Consider the following 21,733-nt stretch of genomic DNA (forward strand, 5'->3'; position numbering starts at 1 on the left):
GAATCAGCAATAAGAACCAGGACCACCGTCAGAAACAGAAAGAGGGCGCAGTCCTGCTGGAGCGGAGTCACCCCGAGGAGGCTGAGCGGCCAAAGGGGGCTCCCGCCAGTGAAGCTCAGAGACGCTGTCAGAAGGTATCGAGAGAAGCCAGTTTCTCAGATGCACCTGGCTTCATAGTTTTGGTTTTAAAACTACAAAACTGTCCCCATAAATATAAAGCAAAGAGAATTTAAATGAAAAAGCAAACAACTAACATGAAAACAACTGCAAACAAAGGAAACAGATGAGCCTGTTCATAAATTGGTGGTTTAAGCCAGGGGTCGGCGAGCTCTGGCTGCTGCATGTGGACCAGCCCTGCCCTCTCCTGCTTTTGTTAATGCATTTTTAAAAAATACATATTTTTATTGATTTCAGAGAGGAAGGGAGAGAGAGAGAGAGAGAGAGAGAGAGAGAGAGAAACATCAATGATGAGAGAGAATAATTATTGGCTGCCTCCCGCATGCCCCACACTGGGGATCGAGCCCGCAACCCAGGCATGTGCCCCAACCGAGAATCAAACCATGACCTCCTGGTCATAGGTCGATGCTCAAGCACTGAGCCACACCGGCTGGGCTGTAAATGCAGTTTTGCTGGAACACAGGCCCCTCATTCACAGCCTGTCTCTGTGGCTGCCTCTGGGCCACCGGGTTAAGCAGTTCCAGCAGACACTGGGCACCATATGGCCCGCAAAGCTAGAAATATTTACTCTGTGGCTGAACATCCTTGCAGAACAAAAACACTACACAGAAATTTTAAACTGCTTTTAGGAATAATAATATTGTTAGTAATGTTACTGTTATTTTGAAACACACACACAGCCAATAAGCAATTGTATATTTGTGTAAGAAAAATACAAATAAAATCTAAGTAATCAAGTTTAAAAAACACCCTGTCATCTGAGTTTGCTATGAAAACAATTCACATGATCTCTTTCTTGTATCTGTTTCCCGGCTCTGTCCACTGACACAATCTAGAAACAGTGATGAGTCAGGTAGCGCTGAGCACCCACACTGCCCAGACCCGGGTCTCTAATCCCCACAAAAAAGAACCAGGGCTCCTTGGAGAAATATCTGCTCCCAAGTCTGGAACAAGACGTGAGCAACATGGGCCTGGAACATCTTGTCACCCTAGAAAGCAAGTCTCCCTCGGCCAGCAAGGCTCCGGGAGATGGGGAGGGAGGGTCCGAAGGATACAGCGAACAGCTGGGAGAGGCTCCCACTGGACAAGGACAGGCAGTTTAAACACCAAGAAGAACACTCCCTGTAATTCATTAGAACTCACCAAATATGTTAAAATTCAAGTTCATAATAATTCCTAAATTTAAAACAGAACACTCACTCGTCACCTTTGGAGGCTGCTTAGGAACCTGCCTCGTTCTTCTGAAAACTAGTAAATAAATAGAAAGACTTAAGCATTTACCCTGCGTTTCCCATACCAATTATATTTCAGGGTAGCCAAATAATGAGGAGATGTTCTTCTTTACAGAAGAATTCCAGCTAAGGAATGCAAAAAGAATTATGAAAATTGAATATCACCATTTTGCAACCCCTCGTGATGTAATGGATTCGAGTAATGACCATCATTGGCTGATAACACCGTGATGTGAGAGGCTGATGGGGCACTTGTCATGGGTGCAGCAGGCCGACCACACCTGAAGCCCCTGATCAGTGTTACCATCCCCGAAAGACAGACGGGTGGACAGCACTGCCCCTGGTCTGATGCGAGGGGGAGCACACAGCACAGCCTCTGAAACATCCTTGCCAAGGAATCTAATGCGAATCCCATCAAACTTCTAGAGCTGAGAGCTAACCACCAGTTTGCAGGAAGCACAGGGGACCTACTGTATTAAAAGCTCATGAAAAGAGACTCAACCTAATTAGCCATCAGGGAAATGCAAATTAAAAACACAGTGAGATGTGTTTTTTTCCCACCCAGAGAATGGCAAAATGAAACAAACACAAAGCCTCCGGACCACAGCAAGTATTTCGAGGGCGGGGAACGGCGGCCTCCCACCCAGGGCTGCTGGAGGCTGGTCAGCGATCCGTGTGAAAACCAAACCGACCCGGCACCACGGGAAAGCCTCTGCCCAGGAGAGGTGAATGCGTGCAAGAACGCTCGTGTGGGGGTGCGCAGTAGCCCCACATGGACAATGCAAACACCCATCAAGCAAAATGGATAAATTACAGCATGTTCATAAATACTATACACAAAGCAATGAAAGAAACGCTTTCACACACAACAGTTTGCTTGAGTCTCATTTCTTAAATGTGATGCAAAAGATGCCAGATGCAAAAGAGAACCAACTAAGTTACTCCATTTAAAGAAAATTCTAAAGTGGCCAAATGAAACAATCGCTGGGCGTCCAGACAATGGATCTCGGGGGGGGGGGGGGGGGGGGTGCTGAGACCAGCAGGGAGGTGACGGCAGGACCAGCTGATGTCCCACAGAGCGGTGCGGTCTCGTTACTCTTTGAAGCGCTTTTCTGGGTGACAATCCATTTCTATTTAGGGGAAAACATCACTTTGGCTGCTGTGGGGAATAGGCTCAGGGTGGGACCTGCAGCGAGGGTGCCGAGGAGGCCCAAGCCGGACACCCTGGCTTCTGGTGCCACACCACGCGGTCCTCCGCGCCTCTTGCAGGAGGGGCCGCTTTGTACCTGGGCTCCAGCCTTTAAGAAAAGGTTCTTCTACTCCTGCTTTCACCAATCAGAGAGCAATCATTTCCAGTGATTTTAAAATCCACTGGGAGGGATGTACACCCCTGGTGGGTTAAAAAGAACTGCAAAGAAATCTTAAATGGTTTTTAGGGGTAATACTATTGTTAGTCATGATATTGGTATTTGGAAATAGAGCCAATCAGCAATTATCTTAATTATTTGCAGCCTAAGAGAGACAAGAACTACAGATACAAAATCAACAATCAGGTACAGGGAGAGGGGACTCGATGTGCACGTGGTGGCTGGGAAGCGGCGGCAGCACCTGGACCCTGGAGGGGGCCCTGCCCCCTGTGCCCCACCACCCATGCCCTGGTGCCCCCCTCATCCTGCCAACCTCAGCTTCACACTCACATGTCCGAGGAAGCCTCCCCAAGCCCCCTCACTATAGGCCCTCTCATGTCACCCTGCAAAGTCACCATTTGTCATCAGTCACGTGTACGCGTGTGCGTGTGAGTCTGATGATTGCTTGCAGAGGCCGCCGTCAGCACATCCCAACCTGACAACGCCTGGCATGTGGCAGAAGCTCAATACATGTGCAGCGAGTGACGTTTTGAAGACATGGTAGCGGCTAACGTTTAGTGAGCACTTACCACGTGCCCGCTTGCTGTGAGTAATGCTGTCCGTTAACCCTCTCGGCAATAACACTTGCTAACGCTGGTGAAGTACGTACTCTGCCAGGTCCCCTCCTAACCACGCGTCACATGATCCCTCCTCTACACGTCACGGAAATTCTACACCATCGCTGGTGGCCAGCTTCCAGAGTCCACTGGTTGGGCCACTGTCCTGAGTTACCAAACACGAACCCAGGTGTTGCTGTGAAGGCATTTTGTAGATGGGTTAGCATCCACTGGTGACTTTAAATAAAGATGAACCTCAATAACGTGGGGGGCCCCATCCAATCAGGGGAAGAGCAGACTGAAGTTTCTCCAAAGAAGAAATTCGACCTGTGACAGCAGCCTCAGCTCCTGGCTGAGGTCTCCAGCCGGCTGGCCTGCCCTCAGATTTCAACTTTCCTGCCAGAGCCCCCAACCCCATAAACCGATGCCTAAAAACATGCATCTCTTCATAGATCGCCTACTGGTTCTGTTTCTTTAGTATGACCCTGACCGATCTATCGATTACATTCATAAATGGGGAAACTGAGGCAGGGACAGGTTTCTATAGCTTGCCCAAGGTCACACAGCTAGCTGGAGCTGGGACTCCAACCCAGGCAAAGGGCCTGCGGAGCCAGCACCTTACCCATCAAGTGCTCAGTCTCATGAACCCTCCTTCCCACTCATCCTCCTTCTTGACTAAGGACAAGTGTGGCCACTGGGCTGGGGTGGCGAGGGGTGTGGTGGAGTGGGTGGAGTGCCACAGGAGAGAAGCTGAGTTAGAATTCCCGCTGCAGTTGGATCTGGGTTGAGTTGGGTCAAGGGTGGCAATCAATGAGATTAATAAAGCATAACTCGAGTTTTTATTTTGCCTGTCGTGATGGATGAGGCCTTTGAAGCGACATGCGGAGGCCTCACCCTGAGCATCGGGAGAGATTTGTGGACACATTTATAAGAAGGATCTCCTTCAGGCTCCCACGAGTGTTGAAGTTGACTTGCTTCAAACCAAGATCAAAGAACGGGCTGGAGATATTATTTCACCGATTTGTATAAATCAGCCAGACAAACTGTGGCCTCGACAACTACTGATGTTTCTCCAGTTGGAGGTAACTTGTTAAGAAACATGTCAGGCAGCCACAGAAAACCGAGTGCCTCCTTGGGAAAAAAACTTCCAGAAGAATTGATCACTGGCTGCCTGGCTTTACCTTAACTGTTTCTGAAGCCATAACGGAGGAGGCCCCAAGGTCCACTTTTCACATATCCTTCAACCTTTCAGACTGGATTTGAGGGATCATTTTTAACACTAATGCCTTCTATGTTTGTAGAGTTTTCAGACGGTCACAGACATTGTCTTGTTTCAACTTCATAACAATTACAGGAGGTAAGTGAGGGCAGCAAAGATCTTTACCATCTCGCTGGTGAGAAATTGAGGCTCAGAGAAGTCAAGGGTCTTCCCCAAGGTCAACAGGCAGACAGATGGCTGACAACAGTGAGACTAAGCGGGAGGGGAGGGGAGTCTCTCGCCAGCCCACCCTCTCTCTGTCTGCAGATTCTCTCGTTATTTTTTTTGCTAGTGTTTACTGAGAGCTTTCTCTATGCCCAGCATTGGGCTGGTACTTCCACTCTCTCTTCTTTCTTTAAATATTTCCTGACCTACACATTTTCTTTTGCTCTAGGATATGTGTCCACAGTGGGGGGGGTGGGGGGGGGGGTGAACCTACTTCACAGAATTGCATCAGAGCTTCATATTCACATACCATACACAGGTGCAAACGCACGCGCGCACACACACACACACACACACACACACACCAGCCCGGTCAAGGAGACTTGGGAATCACACATTAAAATCACACATTAAAAAACCCACTCATTTCTCATCTGTGTGCATGCATCTGGGACTGACTGCAAAGATAGTCGTCTTCGGATCTATGGAAATGAATAGCCAGCATTTACTGAGCACTTACCACGAGCTGAGCCCCATGCCAAGCTCTTCCAATCCTGTAGAATAGATCACATTTGATCTCCATGGAACCAAAAAGAAAATAGAACTGAGACTCACTGAGATAGAGTCCCTTTGCCAGGGTCACATGGACCAAAGCTCTTGTCCCTAACCCAGTGCTTGCCCAGATCACACCTTCACCTATCACCTCCCCATTTTACCATTTCACCTTCATTATCAACTTATTAAGGAAAACATTTTTACTGATACATTTTTTAAAATATGTTTATTGATTTTTAGAGAGAGAGGAAGGGGATGGGATAGAGATAGAAACATCGATGAGAAACATCAATCAGCTGTCTCCTGCGCACCTCCTACTGGGGATCAAGCTTGCAACCCAGGCCTGTGCTCTGAATAGGAATTGAATCAGTGACCTCTTGGTTCATGGTCAATACTCAACACTGAGCCACACCGGTCAGGCACAGATTTTTATTTTTAAAAGAAGTCAGACAGCTTCAGATGTAGAAGGCTGGAAAGAGCATTACTCCCATCCTTACTACAACAACAAAAACACAAGCCAGAGAATTTGAAATTGTGCTACCTCTCTTTAATCCAGTAGAGAGCTGAGGTTGCTGAAATCTTAGGAAAGACAGACCCAGAGACTTGCTTACCTGAGGTAAGTGCCACTGGACACCAATAGAAAAAAAATAAGCTAAAATACTTAAATTGCTAAAGGTTAAGTGTGAGCTAGTGAGATAAAATAGGGCTTCTAGGAGCCACAGATACAAGAATTCATATATACAGAGGTCTGTTTCCCTGGCGGAACTGGTGCTCAGAAAATGACAGGAAAGGTTGGGGTGAGAATCCTGAGGGCGCTCCCTCCCAGTGTAGGCCTCAAGGAGGCACCAGCAGCCACCCTGGGAACAACACAAAGCCCCCTCTGGGTCCTTCTCCCCTCTCTCCCCTAAAACTTCTAGGACTGTGGTCGGCAAACTGCGGCTCGCGAGCCACATGCGGTTCTTTGGCCCCTTGAGTGTGGCTCTTCCACAAAATACCACATACAGTGCGATTGAAACTTCATGGCCCATGCGCAGAAGTCGGCTTTCGGCCTGGGTGAGTCTATTTTGAAGAAGTACTGTTGATATTTGGCTCTGTTGACTAATGAGTTTGCCGACCATTGTTCTAGGGGAAGGGCAATGAAACCTGGTACTCTTAGGGCACTGCTGTGAAAACACATGCAGCTGACTGAAGGAAACAGCAGCAGAAGCCCACCTCTGTTCCTGGGGTGGGGTGGGAGGGGCAAGAAGACATTCTGAGCCCAGACCTGTACCTGAAGGTTGGACAGGATCACACAGTTCCTGGCTGAGGTTGAGGTCTATTGAGAACAAAAAACAACATTCCCCACCCCATTCCACAAGCCAATCCAGCATGAAGTAACCAGTAACAGCAACTACTGCTGGAAGAAGGGCAAGAGTGTGGAGAGAACCCCTCTCTTTGGCAAATAACAAGGGAAGGCTTAAAGCTGAAGATGGAGCCGACATTAGGAAAACCCTGTAGCAAACCAGCTCCCAACCTAAACACAAACACACACAAGAGGACTTTGAAGCTAGGTGCACTAAGGGTAGCTATAGTAACAACAAAACCTAAACCTAGATGAACTCTTAAGTAGATTGACTCAACTCAACTCCCCACACTGAAGGCCTAGACCAATGGTTCTCAACCTTTCTAATGCCGTGAACTTTTAATACAGTTCTTCATGCTGTGGTGACCCCCAATTTCATTGTTACAAATTGAACATGATTAAAGCATAGTGATGAATCACAAAAACAATATGTAATTATATATGTGTTTTCCGATGGTCTTAGGCGACCCCTGTGAAAGGGTCGTTCGACCCCCAGTGGGGTTGCAACCCACAGGTTGAGAACTGCTGGCCTAGGCGAAATAAAAGCATGTTCAAGTTCCAGACATAACAACTATTTACCTCAGTCTTTATTGTCCTACATAGAAAAGATGTCTGGCTTTCAATAAAAAAATTGTGATGCTTTAAAAGAAGTGGGAGCCCAGCCAGAGTGGCCCAGTGGTTGAGCATTGACCTATGAACTAGGAGGTCCTGGTTCGATTCCTGGTCAGGAGACATGCCCCAGTTGTGGGCTCGAACCCCCAGTTGGGGAGCATGCAGGAGGAAGCCAATCAATGATTCTCTTTCATCATCGATGTTTCTGTCTATCTCTCCCTCTTCCTTCCTCTTGCTGAAATCAATAAAAACATATTTAAAAACAAAAAACAAACAAAGAGGTGGGGGAAAAAACAACATAGTGGAAATAGAAAAAAGAATCAACAGAATCAGACTCAGCTATGACACAGATATTGGAATTACCAGACAAGAATTTATTTTATTTTATGACTTCTTCTAGCACCAGACAAGAATTTAAAATAACTATGATTAATATGCTAAAGACACTAGTGGAAATGAGGACCCATGAATGAACACATGCTAATTTCAACAGAGGAGTAGGAACAATAAGAAAAAAAAATCAAACAAAAATGCTGGAAATAAAAACCACAGTTACAAAGATAAAGAGTGATTTTGAAAGACTCAGTAAAAGTAACACAGCTACGTACAAACTTGAAGACAGTGAATAGGAATTATTCAAACTGAAACCCAAAGAGTGAAATGAGTTTAAAAAAAGAGCAGAGCACCCAAGAGTTGTGGGACAATAACAAATGGTCTAACGGAAGTGAAATTAGAATCCCAAAAGGAGAAGAGTGAATGAGGCAGAAAAATAGTTTTTAAAATAATGATCTCATTGAAATTATAGAAAACTCCACCCTGAGCCACAGAAAACATTCACCAAGACAAACCATATACTGGGCCCCAGAATCAATGTAACATTTTATTTTTATTTATTTTTATTTTTTAATAATTCTTTATTGTTGAAAGTATTACATATATCCCCCTTTCCCCCCGATTAACCCCCTCCAACCAACCCCCACCCCTGCCTCAGGCCTTAGGCACCCTATTTTCTCTGTCCATGGGTTATACATATCTGAATTCAAGCTCTTTGATTGATTATCTCCCACCCTCCCCACCTTCCCTCTGAGATTCCTCACTCTGTTCATGCTTCCAGGTCTCTGGATCTACTCAGTTCATCAGTTTATTTTGTTACTTTGATTCCACATATGAGTGAGATCATGTGATACTTGTCTTTCTCTGACTGACTTATTTCACTTAGTATGATACTCCCCAGGTCCCTCCATGCTGTCTCAAAGGGTAAGAGATCCTTCTTTTTTACTGCTGCATAGTATTCCGTGGTGTAAATGTACCACAGCTTTTTATCCACTCATCTACTGATGGGCACTTGGGCTGTTTCCAGATCTTAGCTATTGTAAATTGTGCTGCTATGAACATAGGGGTGCATGCATGCTTTCTGATTGGTGCTCTGGGTTTCGTAGGATATATTCCTAGAAGTAGGATCACTGGGTCAAATGGCAGATCCATATTTAATTTTTTTGAGGAAACTCTATACTGTTTTCCATAATGGCTGCACCAGTCTGCACCTCCACCAGCAGTAAACTAGGGTTCCCTTTTCTCCACATCCTCGCCAGCACTTGTTATTTGTTGATTTGTTGACAGTAGCCATTCTGACAGGTGTGAGATGGTACCTCATTGTCATTTTAATTTGCATCTCTCTGATGACCAGTGACTTTGAGCATTTTTCATATGTCTCTTGGCCATCTGAAAGTACTCTGGAGAAGTATCTATTTAGGTCTTTTGCCCATTTTTTAATTGGATTGTTTGTCTTACTTTTGTTAGGTTGTCTGAGTTCCTTATATATTTTGGATATTAACCCTTTATCAGATGTATTATTGCAAAATATGTTCTTCCATGCAGTGGGCTCTCTTTTCGTTTTGTTGATGGTTTCTTTTGCTGTGCAGAAGCTTTTTATTTTGATGTAGTCCCATTTGTTTCTTTTCTTCTTATTTTCCTTTGCCCTAGGACAGTGGTCGGCAAACTCATTAGTCAACAGAGCCAAATATCAACAGTACAACGATTGAAATTTCTTTTGAGAGCCTAATATTTTAAAATTAAACTATATAGGTAGGTACATTGTTATTAACTTAATTAGGGTACTCCTAAGGCTTAGGAAGAGCCACACTCAAGGGGCCAAAAAGCCACATGTGGCTCGCGAGCCACAGTTTGCCGACCACGGCCTAGGAGATGTATCTGTAAAAATATTGCTGCAAGAGATGTCTGGATTTTTCTGCCTACGGTTTCTTCCAGGGTTTTTATGTTTTCCTATCTTACATTTAAGTCTTTTATCCATTTTGAGTTTATTCTTGTGTATGGTGTAAGTTGGTGGTCTAGTTTCATTTTTTTTGCGTGTATCTGTCGAACTTACCCAACACCATTTATTGAAGAGACTGTCTTGACTCCATTGTATGATCTTAACTGCCTTGTCAAATATTAATTGACCATAATGGCTTGGGTCGATTTCTGGGTTTTCTGTTCTGTTCCATGATCTATATGCCAGTACCAGGCTGTTTTTATTACAGTGGCTTTTTAGTATAACTTGAAATCTGCTATTGTGATTCCTCCAACTTTGTTTTTCTTTCTCAAATTGCTGCTGCTATTCGGGGATCCATATAAATTTTTGGAGTATTTGTTCTAGCTCTGTGAAATATTCCATTGTTATTTCAATAGGGATTGCATTGAATCTGTAGATTGCCTTGACTAGTATGAACAATTTAATGATGTTGATTCTACCAATCCATGAACACGGTATATTCTTCCACTTGTTTATATCTTCTTCTATCTCTCTTTTCAACGTCCTATAGTTTTCTGAGTATCATTCTTTTGCCTCCTTGCTTAAGTTTATTCCTAAGTATTTTAATTTTTTTTGTTGCAATGGTAAGTGGGATTGTTTGTTTAGTTTCTGTTCTGAGAATTCATTATTGGTGTATTAAAAAGCTGTTGGTTTTGGGGTGTTGATTTTGTGTCCTGCTACATGGTCAAATTCATGGATTAAATCTAGTAGGTATTTGGTGGAGTCTTTAGGGTTTTCTATGTACAATATCATGTCATCTGCAAATAATGAGACTTTTACTTCCTCCTTTCCAATTTGGATGACTTTTATTTCTTCTACTTGTCTGATCGCTGTGGCTAAGACTTCCAGTGCTATGTTGAATAAGAGTGATGAAAGTGGCCATCCCTGTCTTGTCCCTTTTCTTAGGGGAAATGATTTTAGTCTTTGCCCATTGAGTATGATGTTCCCTCTAGGTAGTCATAAATGGCTTTATCATGTTGAGATCTGCCCTCTCTATTCCCAATTTGCTGAAGAGTTTTTATCAAAAATGGGTGTTGAATTCGTTGAATGCTTTTTCTGCGTCTATTGATATGATCACGTAAATTTTGTCATTCAATTTGTTTATGTGATGTATCATGTTTATTTTATTTTATTCTTTATATATATTTTTTTATTTCAGAGAGGAAGGGAGATATAGAAACATCAATTATGAGAATCATTGATTGGCTGCCTCCTACACATCCCCTATTGGGGATGGAGACTGCAACCCGAACATGTGCCCTTGACTGAAATCGAACCTGGGACCCTTTAATCCGTAGGCTGATGCTGTATCCACTGAGCCAAACCAGCTAGGGCTGTATCCTGTTTTTTGGTTTGCGAATATTGTATCAGCCTTGTATTCCTGGAATAAATCCCACTTGGTCATGGTGTATGATCTCTTTAATATATTGCTGGATGTGATTTGCTAATATTTTGTTGAGGATTTTAGCATCTATGTTCATCAGGGATATTAGCCTGTAATTTTCTTTCTTTGTAGTCTCTTTATCTGGTTTTGGAATTAGGGTAATGCTGGCCTCAAGAAGAGCTTGGAAGTGTTCCTTCCTCTTGGGTTTTCTAAAATAGTTTGAAGGTGTTAGTTCTTCTTTGAATGTTTGGTAAAACTCCCCTGTGAAGCTGTCTGGACCTGGGCTTTTGTTTGCTCAGAGTTTTTTTATTCTTCCTGATTCAGTTTTGGAAGATTGTATTTTTCTAGGAATTTGTCCATTTCATCCGCATTGTCTAGCTTGTTGACATATAGTTGTTCATAGTATTTTCTTACAATCCCTTGTATTTCTGTGCTGTTAGTGGTTACTTCTCTGCTTTCGTTTCTGATTTTATTTACTTGGCTCCTCTTTGTTTCTTGAAGAGTCTGGGTAATGATTCATTAATTTTGTTTATTCTTTCAAAGAACCAGCTGTTCATTTCATTGATTTTTTTTTTGTATTGTTGTTTTATTGGGTTGGGGGTTTTTTGTTTGGTTGGTTTTTGTTAGTTTTTTTTGTCTCTGTATTATTTATTTCTGCTCTAATCTTTTTTATTTCCTTCCTTCTACTTACTTTGGGCTTTTCTTGTTCTTTAAGTTGTAGGATTCAATAGTGTATTGTTGATTTTTCTTGTTTTTTTTGTGGTAGGCCTGTAGTGCTATGACCTTCCCTCTCAGGACTGCTTTTGCTGTGTCCCAGAGATTTTGGGTCATTGTGTGTCCACTTTCCTTTGTTTCTAGGAATTTTTTGATTTCTTTCTTGATCTCGTTGGTAACCCGTTCATTGTTTAATAACATGCTATTTAGCTTTCGTGTGTTTGAATGTTTTGGGGTGTCTTTACTGTAGTTGATTCCTAATTTCATTCCACTGTGATCTGAGATGATGCTTGATATGATTTCAGTCTTCTTAAATTGTAGAGACTCATTTTGTGTCCTAACATATGGTCCATCTTTGTGAATGACCCATGTGCACTTGAAAAGAATGTATATTCTACAGCTTTGAGTTGAAATGTCCAATAAATGCCAATTAAATCCTTCTGATCCAGTCTGCCCGTTAGCGTCACTGTTTCCTTGTTACGTTTTTGTCTGGAAGATCTATCCAGTGAAGTCAGCGGGTTGTTAAAGTCCCCTGATATGACTGTATTGTAGAGGACTTTAACAGAGAGATAGACAACAATAGGTGCTCCTATTGTGGGTACATATATGTTTACCAGGGTTATATTCTCTTCTTGGATCAGTTCCTTTAGTTTTTTTTTTTTAATTAAATCTTTATTGTTCAGATTACATTTGTTCCTCTCCCCGCCCCCCGCCCCATAACTCCCCTCCTTCTAGTTCCCGCCCCACCCTCCGCCCTCACTCCCCACCCACTGTCCTCATCCATAGGTGCACGATTTTTGTCCAGTCTCTTCCCGCATCTCCCATTTCCCTTTTCCCCCCAAGAATAGTCAGTCCATTCCCTTTCTATGTCCCTGATTCATTATAATCACCAGTTCATTCTGTACATCAGATTATTTATTCGCTTGATTCTTAGATTCACTTGTTGATAGATGCATGTTTGTTGTTCACAATTTGTATCTTTACCTTTTTCTTCTTCTTCCTCTTCTTAAAGGATACCTTTCAGTATTTCGTATAATACTGGTTTAGTGGTGATGAACTCCTTTAGCTTTTCCTTATCTGTGAAGCTCTTTATCTGACCTTCAATTCTGAATGATAGCTTTGCTGGATAAAGTAATCTTGGTTGTAGGTTCTTGGTATTCATCACTTTGAATATTTCTTGCCATTCCCTTCTGGCCTGCAAAGTTTCTGTTGAGAAATCAGCTGACAGTCGTATGGGTATTCCCTTGTAGGTAATTGAGTCTCCTTCCTTTGCTGCTTTTAAGATTCTCTCTTTGTCTTTTGCTCTTGGCATTTTAATTATGATGTGTCTTGGTGTGGTCCTCTTTGGATTCCTTTTGTTTGGGGTTCTCTGTGCTTCTTGGACCTGTAAGTCCATTTCTTTCACCAGGTAGGGGAAGTTTTCTGCCATTATTTCTTCAAATAGGTTTTCAATATCTTGCTGTCTCTCATCTTCTGGCACTCCTATAATTCTGATATTAGTGCGCTTGAAGCTGTCCCAGAGGCTCCTTACACTATCTTCACACTTTCGGATTCTTTTTTCATTTTGCTTTTCTGGTTGGGTGTTTTTTGCTTCTTCGCATTTCAAATCTTTGGCTTGATTCTTGTGCTCCTCTGGTCTGCTATTGGGTATAATATTCTTTATTTCAGTCCGTGTATGCTTAATTTCTAGTTTCTTTATCATAGCATCGAGGGTCTCATTAGTTTTCGTGAGGCTCTGCTCAAGTTTATTGCAAGCCCTCAAAATTGCGTTTTTTAGCTCCATATCCTCCATTTCTGTCATGTTTTTTTGTCTCCGCATCTTTTATGCTTTCTTGGTGCACCCCCTTGTGGTCTTTGTGCGCAGTCTTGTTCTAGCCAAGCCTTAATTGTTGTAGTTAATACTAGAGGGATTTGACCACCAGGCCGACTGGCTGTGAGAATCAGTTGTGTGGAAAACTTCTGTCCTCTGGGGAGGTGCTAATCTAGCCTTTGCCTGAGGCGATCCGGCAAATGGCTCTGCGCAGGGCTTGGGCGGGGCGGGTCGCATGGGATCAACAGGGCGGGCGGAGGGAGCAGTTATGGCTGCTCTCAGTCCGTCCCTAGGGGCTCTGCCTCTCTGTCCCAGCAACCGCTGCAAACCTCGGAGGGACCGTAGCCAGACAGTCCCACTTCTCCCGTTTGAGTCTGGGTCCCTAGAGACTCGCCCAGATCTGTAGCCCAGAGTCTGAGACTCACTCCTGATTGAAAACGACAACCGCGCCCTCAGCCACCAGCCCACTTTGCGCGCGCACCGCCACACCTCCATACCTTTAAATTTTCCACACTGCGCCTCCTCTGAGCCTCGTAATGCTGCTGTCTTTGCTTCTAGTTGAAGAGTCTCTCCTCAGCCAGCCTTCCTGTGGTTCTGGTTGATGTCCATTCCGTCTTTTAGTTGTATTTTTGAAGTGGTTGTTTGCGGCCGCAGTCTCCGGTGTTTACTTATGCCGCCATCTTCGATTCTCTCCCCTTTAGTTTTATACAGTGATCTTTGTTGTCTCTTGTGATGGCCTTCATTTTATATATTTCTTCATTGGTTTCAGAGAGGAAGGGAGAAGGAGAGAGAGATAGAAACATCAATGATGAGAGAGAATCATTGATTGGCTGCCTCCTGCACACCCCCACTGGGGATTGAGCCCGCAACCCAGGCATGTGCCCTTGGCCTGAATCGAACCTGGAACCCTTCTATCCACTGAGCCAAGCCAGCCAGGGCAATGGCCTTCATTTTAAAGTCTAATTTGTCAGAGATCAGTATTGCTACTCCAACTCTTTTTTTTTCTTTCCCATTTGCATGGAAAAATTTTCCCAGCCCTTCACTCTCATCCTGTGTGTGTCTTTTGTTCTGAGGTGGGTCTCTAGTAGACAGCATATAGTTGGGTAATGTGTTTGTATCCATTCAGCTACCCTATACCTTTTTTTTTTTTTTTGAGCATTTAATCCATTTACATTTAGGGTTATTATTAATAAGTACTTATTTATTGCCATTTAAATTCTGTATGCCTAGTTTTCTCTCTCTGTTTCTTCTTCACATTACAGCAGTCCCTTTAGCATTTCTTGTTATGCTGGCTGGCTATATTCCTTTAGCCTTTTTTTTTTTTTTTTTTTTTTTTTTTTTGGTCCGGGAAGCTCTTTATTTGACTGTCTATTTTGAATGATAGCCTTTCTAGATATAGTAACCTTGGTTTCAGATTCTTACTTTCCATTACCTTGAGTACTTCATGCCATTCCCTTCTGGCCTATAGAGTGTCTGATGAGAAATCAGGTGTCAGCCTTATGGGAGGTCCTTTATAGGTAACAGTTTGCTTTTCTCTTGCTGCCTTTAAGATTCTCTCTTTGTCTTTAAGTTTTGGTATTTTAATTATGATGTGTTTGGGCATGGGCCTGTTTAGGTTCTTCTGCTTGCAGTTCTTTGTGCCTCCTGGACTTGTATGACTTTTTCCTTTACCAGGTTGGGAGGTTTTCTGCCATCATTTCTTCAAAAATGTTCTCTCTCCCTTTCTGCCTCTTCTGACACACCTACTATTCTAAAATTGTTATGTTTCACATTGTCCCACAGCTCCCTTAAGCTGTCCTTTTGTGTTTTCATTGTTTTTTCTTTTTGGTTCTCTGATTGAGTGATTTTTTTCAACCCTGTCTTCTAATTCACTGATTCAATCCTCAGCTTCTCCTAATCTGCTGTGTATTTTTTCCAGTGTGTTCTTTACTTATGTTATGTCATTCTTTATTTCTGTTCATTTTTTTGGTTACTCTATCTTTTTTTTATGCTGTTGAGCATCTTTACCATCATTACTCTGAACTCTGTTTCAGATAAATTTCTTATCACTGCTTCATTTATCTCTTCTTCTGGAGAATTCTCTTGTTCTTTCATTTGGGGGTTGTTTCTTTGTGTCCTCATTTTGGCTGTCTGTTTAGGTTTGTGACTATGTATTAGGTTGTTCTTCTATGTCTCTCAATCTCTAGTGTAGGACAGTGTCAAAAGCTGTTTCTGACTAATTAGATCAGGCAATGACTCAAAGCCACTCTGCCTACAGACTGATAAGATTTCCACTTTAATTGCCCCCAGGCAATCATCCTCAGGTGTGTAGAGAGTTTTTTTTCAACAGGGTGGGGCAGTTGCTTCTGCCTGCATTCTAATTGTTATTTTTAATTTCTTAAGTGGCCCCAGGGCAAAATGTTTTCCAATAGGGTGGGTCAACTGTCTTTCCCCGCAGGCAAGGCAAATGTATGTTTCAGAAAGAGGTCCTCCACTGCATTAGGGAATACTCAGCCCAAGAAACTGGGGGTGTTTGCCTTCTGAGCTCTAGCCCCTGAGTTCCTAATCCTGGCTCTGCTCACACAGCTCCAGTCCACTTCGCCCTCCCTCTGCCGGAGCACAAGGTCAGTGGCTCCAATGGGAATTTTATGTGTTGGCCCTTTAAGAGGGCACTAGAATTATTAGCTGTCACTCCCTGGCAGACAGCAACCCCATTGGTTTTCACAGCCAGATGTGATGTGGGTACCCTTCTCGGTTCTGGTGCTCTCTGCTGGGGGGCCCAGTTTGGGGATTAGATCCAAGAGTTCTCAGTGGCAACCCCCCACAGCTGAGATATCTCTCAGAACTTCAGTTGCTGTCTGTGGGAGCCCGGCCAGCCCTTTCGCACCTCTGCTCCTCCTACTAGTCTCTAAGCAGTGTTCACTTTCCACCCTTGGTTATGAGGGTTCTCTCCAGCGAGTCTTCCGCCGATTATTCAGGAAGTTTTTCTGTATTTTAGTTGTAATTCCAGTTTGTTCCTGGGAGCGTGTTCGTGCAGCATCCACTTAATGCCTCCATTTTTAATCTCCTTTTCCTGTCTTTTGATGTTAATATTTTAAAATAAATAATTAAAATAATTGATATTCTATGAAAAGCATTTTTCAAAACTAATGACAGACATCAAACCACACATCCAAGAAGCTCAGAGAACACCAAATAGGATAGATTAAACAAAAAACAAACATATTATATCCAAACTGCTATACACTAAAGGCAAGGAGGAAATCAAAGGTAGGCAAAGGGGGGGAAATGCATTACATACAGAGGAACCAAAATAAGAGTTATCACACACTAGGCAAGCCGGAAGACAACAGAAATGACATCTAGAGTACTAAAAAGGGAAAAACAACCCAAGTTTATTCCCAGCCTGTGGGCCATGTACAGCCTGCTGCCTGTTTTTGTAACTAAAGTTGAATTTATAAAACTCATTTATGCATTGACTATGGCTGCTTTCACTCTAAAAGGGCAGAGTCAAGACGTTGTGAAAAAAACCATATGGCCTACAAAACCTAAATATTTTCTATCTGACTCTGTTCAAAAAAAACGTTTGCCAACTCTTGCTCTAAAGATAAATTACTTTAAAAAAAAAAAACAAAAAAACAGTGGCACGCTATTGCATGCTCATAGCACATATGCGAAAATAAAATATATAACACCAATGGCACAAAGTAGTGGATGGTAGAACTGTTAGCATCTTGTAAGTTTTTATACTACACACAAAGAAATGTCATTTTATTTGAAGTTAGAATTTTAACCAGTTAACTGCCACGCATCTAAAATGGAAATCATCCCCACACACCATGATATTTTGAATTTAATTAAAAAATAAATTTGCAATGAATATTATAAAAATAAGTAAATTACAATTTGGGTGTTCTTGAATATATTCAGCTGAAAATTCTCACAAAAAATGATTTTAAAGTTGGTCAGGGCTGCCACTTAGGGCAAACTTTTTTTTATATAGACACACGTGGCATGTGGGGAAGGTCCACTGCTTGTGTCTACAGATGTTTATGGTGCACAATGGGTTAAATTAAAGATTCATATTGTAAAACCTGGGGCACCCACTAAATTTTTTAAAGAGATATAAATAGTAAGTCAATAGTGAAGATAAAATAGAATCATGAACAAAAGGATGGAAATAATAAAGAGCAGAAATTGCTGAAATTGAGTACAGAAAAATAATAGAGAAGATAAATGAAACCGAAAGCTGCTTCTTTGAAAAAAAAAAATAAGGCTGATAAACCTCTACCAATAAAAATAACAGAAAGTATCAATAGCAGGAAAGGAAGATTGGACATCACATTTTGAAGATTAAAATATAATAAAGAAATATTACAATAAATTCTATGTCCCCAAATTTGACAACTTAGATGAAATAGAGAAATTCCTTGGTAAACACAAACTGTCAAAGCTGACTCAAAAATAAAAAGACCTGAATAAACTTTAATATATTAGTGATATTAAATGTGCAGTTAAAACCTCCCCAAAGAGAAAATACCAGGTCCAGATGTCCTAAAAGGTGAATTCTACCAAATATTTAACAAATAAATAATACCAATTTTACATATATTTTCCTGGAATACAAGAGGAAGAAACACTTCCCAACTCATTTTATTTGACCAGCATTACCATGATGCCAAAATCAGAAAAAGACATTACAACCAAAGAAATCTAGCCCTTGGCTGGTGGCTCAGCTGATTGGAGTGCCATTCAGTACACCAAAAGGTTGTGGGTTCAATTACCAGTCAGGATACATACCTAGGTTGCAGGTTCAATCACAGTAGGGACGAGTATGGGAGGTAACAGATTAAAGTTTCTCTCTGTTTCTCTCTTCCTCTCTCTCAAATCAATAAAAACATATCCTCAGGTGAGGATTAAATAATAATCATAATAATTAATAACAACAACATATTTTTAAAAGAAAACTATAGACCAATAACCTTCATGAATATAAAATCCTTAATAATACAAGAAAAATAAAATCCAACAATGTATAGAAAGAATAATTCATCACAGCCAAGTGAAATTTATCCTGGAATGAAAGGCTGGTTCAACATTCAAAAAATCGATGTTATTCAGCAGACTAAAGAAAAATCAAATGATCATCACGAGAGACGCAGGAAATTCATTTTATGAACATACATTCATGATTTAAAAAACACTATCAGTAAACAAGGACTAGATGGGCACCTAATCTGATAAAGGGAATCTATAAAAAACCTACAACTGCCCTCATTCATAATGGTGAAAGACTGGATGCGTTACCCTAAGATCAAGAACAAGGCCAGGATAGGGGCTGGTCACCCCTAGTCAATGTTGTGCTAGTGCAATAAGTCAAGGAGGGAACAAACATCCACATTGGAAAGGAAGAAACAGAGCTGCCTCTATTCACAGATTACATGATTGTCTACAAAAAAATTCCAAAGAATCTGAAAAAAAAAAGCTACGAAAACTAAAAAGTGAGTTTAATGAGGTCACAGGATACAAAGCACATATACAAAAAGTAATTGTATTTTTATGTACTAGCAATGAACAATTAGAACTTAAAGTATTTTAAGGTACCATTTATAATAGCTCCAAACCTTTAACTATTTAGGTATAAACCTCACAAAATACACACACACTCTATATGCTGGAATTCAAAGAGCAGTGATGAAGGAATCAAAGGCCTAGCGATAAATGGAGCGATGTGCCATGTTGACAGACTGGACAAGATTAAGACGTCAATTTCTCTAAACCTGATCTGTGCAGCCAACACAATTCCAATAAAAATATGAGCAGGATTTTGAGTGGAAACTAGCAAATTGATTCTAAAATTTATATAAAAAGGCGAAAGACAAAGAAACCAAAACAATTTTGAAAAAAGAAGAATAAAGCTAGAATAAAAGAACACATTTTGAAGGCTCGAACGAATCCTAGTCTACACGGCTCCCAGACTGACTGACGTCCACGCAGCCCCGGCGGTGTGGTGCTGGAGGACGGGCAGGCCAGCAGGTCCATGGAGCGGCACAGAACGTCCAGAAACAAACCTACACTGTAGGGTCAGTTAATTTCGAACAAAGTTGCAAAGAGAATTAAGTGGAGAACAGAAGGCCTTCTCCCGGCCTCCCTGTCCCCCACTGCAGCATGGACGCTGCAGCCCCTCCTTGGGCCGCCTCTTCGTTCTGCTGCCCACACAGCTGAGAACAGCACCGCCTGGCAGGGCGCTAACCTTCGCTCCTTGTCAGGAAATCTGCACTTTCTCTGCGGACTTTGGAGCCAGAAACCTTCAGAGACTCAAAGGACCAGAACAGACTTTCGAATTGCTGTGATGCTCAGAGAAAAGCCCAAATCTCCGCTCCATTCCCACCTGGGGCTCCTCCCCACCCCTCCCAACCAGTGTCTACTGAGTGAATGATCAAAGCGGAGGCCACCCCGCGAGGCGCGCCGGGTCTGCACTCCTGTTTCTGCCAGTTCTCTGTACCAGGTGTGTGGGAATTAGAAGAAAGAGAGGGAGGAACCCTGCACCCCAGGGAACCAGAGGTTGGTAGGGTATCAATTTCTCACGATCACGAACTGCACTTTGCACCTCTCACCTCCCTCCAATGCCCATGGGTGGTTTATAAACGAACAGCCTGAGTCCAGAGGGAGACAGGGACTTGCCAAGGCCACACCAGCGGTCAGTGGTTTGGCTGGGCTGGAGCCAGGACTCTTGATTCCTAATACCCTGCCTCCTCCTCCTCGTCCCGTCATGGTCACTGTCACGGAAGCCAACATTATCCAGTGCTCACTCTGCACCAAGCTCCAGGCTTGTGGCTTTGCGCGCATCTTCCCATTTACTCACAACAGCCTTGGCGGCCGGTTGGTGTGGTCTGACCGGCAAGCTCCTGAGCCAGCCTCCCAGCGATGGCGCACGGCCCGCCAGCAGAGGCCACGGCACCTGCAGCCCTTGCCTGGTCCATTCCAAGGAGAGGTCCAGGGGGCACTGTCCACCTTGCCCCTCCTCCCCGCTGGCCTTTCTGTCGAGTACAGAGCGCTGGCCCCACCACACTGTCCTTCCGATGAACCGCACAGCCCTGGGCGCGGCAGGAGTCCGTGGACTCGGGTGGTGTGCAGCGGAGGGCACCGCACACCACCTTGGTGCTCCGGGTCAGCAGGGGGCCAGTCATGAGACACAAACATCCCCAGCTTGCCCTCCTCGACCAGGCTGAGGTCTGGGCCATGTCACCCCAGAAACCCTTTCTGTTCCCCTCTCCGCGTAGCCAGCAGGCACCAGCGTCCGAGCCATGACCAAGGTGGCTTGAGAAACGCCACAGGAAGAGCGGGCCACTCACCCACCGGTGTCACCCGAGGCTCCTCTCTGTCCACTGGCTGGCTGTCCTCCCCAGATGCTCGGCCTCGGGTGGCCCATCGGGTTGTAGTTTCTTCCACTCGTTTGCTGACCGTGGTGGCATGTTTCTCGCTTCCTGGAGCTTTGGGGGAACAGGCCAGAAAAAAGCAATCAGCTTCCAATTCATTTTCTCTTCCCGCCCGCAAATGAAAGAGAACCCTGCATGGATGTCCGTGGTTGATAGATGTGAGGGGCTTAAAGCAAAGCCCGCTCCCCATGGCAGAGGGGCCTGTGCAGCTCCCAGCGGACGTGGAGGCCGCTCCTCTCAACAGGTTTCAGGATGGGGACCCTCCAGCCACAAAGCACAGGCACAGCCCAGCCTCACCAACCCCGAGTGCAGGCCATAGCTCGTACCCCTTCCTCTTGGGGGCACTTCACCCTCAGCACCCCCCCCCCCCCCAGGTCATGCTCACCTTGGCCTGGAAGAACTGGGACATTCTGCAGGGCAGTCCATAAATTCCCTTTTTTTTTTTTTTCTCGCATGAGCCAAGTATAACAGCTAGCTGTCCAGACCTGTTTAAAAAGGATAAACCCCAGCTAAGCACATAAATAACACCCTACCGCTTTTATCATATAAACACGACCAGGGAGCCAAATGAATTAAAGAGCCCAAACACAGGTTCTCATTGTTATCTCATTAAGTCTATTAAATATGTAGGAAAGAAAAAGGCTTCCCATCTTGGGTCTGGTTTAAACTATCAGGGAACAGATTAGAGTTAATTAATGCCATGAACTCTGAAACCCCAGGCGGGAGGCTCCCAACAGAACCCACACCTGTCACAGACCCCATTTCAGAAAATCTAAGTGGACGCGGACACGC

The 21,733-nt window shown here is 43.4% G+C and overlaps 1 long non-coding RNA gene across 1 annotated transcript in view; it reads right to left on the bottom strand.

The window, feature by feature from the left end:
* Positions 1–21,733, bottom strand: part of LOC139014404 (uncharacterized) — a 126,793-nt gene that overhangs the window by 92,407 nt on the left and 12,653 nt on the right. The window contains exons 2-3 of the long non-coding RNA XR_011472222.1: positions 21,327–21,426; positions 20,858–20,995 (exon numbers count right to left, since the gene is read on the bottom strand). This is a non-coding gene — a long non-coding RNA (uncharacterized lncRNA). The remainder of the gene's footprint in view (positions 1–20,857; positions 20,996–21,326; positions 21,427–21,733) is intronic.

Source organism: Myotis yumanensis, unplaced genomic scaffold, assembly GCF_028538775.1.
Source record: "Myotis yumanensis isolate MYYU_CA2020_CCGP unplaced genomic scaffold, mMyoYum1.0.hap1 SCAF_7, whole genome shotgun sequence".
NCBI classification, from domain to species: Eukaryota; Metazoa; Chordata; class Mammalia; order Chiroptera; family Vespertilionidae; genus Myotis; species Myotis yumanensis.